Raw genomic sequence first — 1050 nt, forward strand, 5'->3', positions numbered from 1 at the left:
ATGCCAGGGAAGATAGCTAGGCAAAAAGGAATATTGATAAACTTATACTTATTGATGTGATCGAGATAACCATTGACCTCTACTCAAACAGGTTTACTCTTGTTCTGTCTACTTTTATATCTTATGCAGGGTAATGTATGACCGGTTTTGACCTTTCGACAAACTACATTGATGATCTAGAAGCATTAATCAGGAGAATTAGAGCTAAACTCAAGAAAGTTCTAGGTTTAGATTCAAAAAACAACTAGACAAGATAGAGCTTAACACCAAATTTTGAAGCCATGGCTAACAAGACCCTTCATGAGTTCTCTGCTCCAACTACGACCAACATCCATACTGGACCGGCGACCAATGTCGGAGACAATAAATTCGAACTCAAGCCAGCTCTCATAAACACGGTGCAAGCTAGCTAGTTTTGTGGAAAGGCATACGAAGATGAGAGTGCTCATCCCCAACACATTCTTTAGATCTGTAGCACTTTCACCAATAAAGGAGTATCTAGAGACGCCATACTACTTCGCCTCTTCCCATTCTCACTCTTGGGGAAGGCGAACCAAAGGTTCTACGCCAATAAAGATAGAAATAGTACATGGGATAACTGCTCCACTGCCTTCCTAGCGAAGTTATTTCCCACGAGCAAGACTAATGGTCTACATCAAAGAATTTCAAGCTTTTAGCAGCAACATGATAAATCTATCCCTGAGGCATGGGAACACTTTCAAGATTATATAGCAGAATGTCCTCATCATGGGATGGAGAATTGGCTACTCATGCAGAAGACTTTCTACCATGGGTTGACCAGTAGCACCCATGAGAATATGGATGCTACTATTGGAGGTGCATTCCTATCACTCACAATCCCATGTGCAACAGCTCTCGTAGAGAAGATGGCCTCCAACCAAGGTTGGAATGAAGAATGTCTTTAGACCCATAAGAGAGGTGGAGGTATGCATCAACTCAAGGAGGTAGACATGTTGTCTGTCAAGATGGACCTGCTAATGAAGAAGCTCAAAGACCGGTCCACTAAAAAGCAAGAAGTCATGCACATTT

At 41.9% G+C, this 1050-nt stretch overlaps 1 non-coding gene across 1 annotated transcript; it reads right to left on the minus strand.

Moving 5' to 3' along the window:
- Positions 1 to 648: 648 nt before the first annotated feature.
- On the minus strand, positions 649 to 754 carry LOC136547836 (small nucleolar RNA R71). Its single transcript, XR_010781784.1, has one exon. It is a non-coding gene; the product is annotated as a small nucleolar RNA R71 (small nucleolar RNA).
- Between the last annotated feature and the right edge of the window lie 296 nt (positions 755 to 1050).

This window comes from Miscanthus floridulus, chromosome 3 (genome assembly GCF_019320115.1).
Source record: "Miscanthus floridulus cultivar M001 chromosome 3, ASM1932011v1, whole genome shotgun sequence".
In the NCBI taxonomy this organism is placed as follows: Eukaryota; Viridiplantae; Streptophyta; class Magnoliopsida; order Poales; family Poaceae; genus Miscanthus; species Miscanthus floridulus.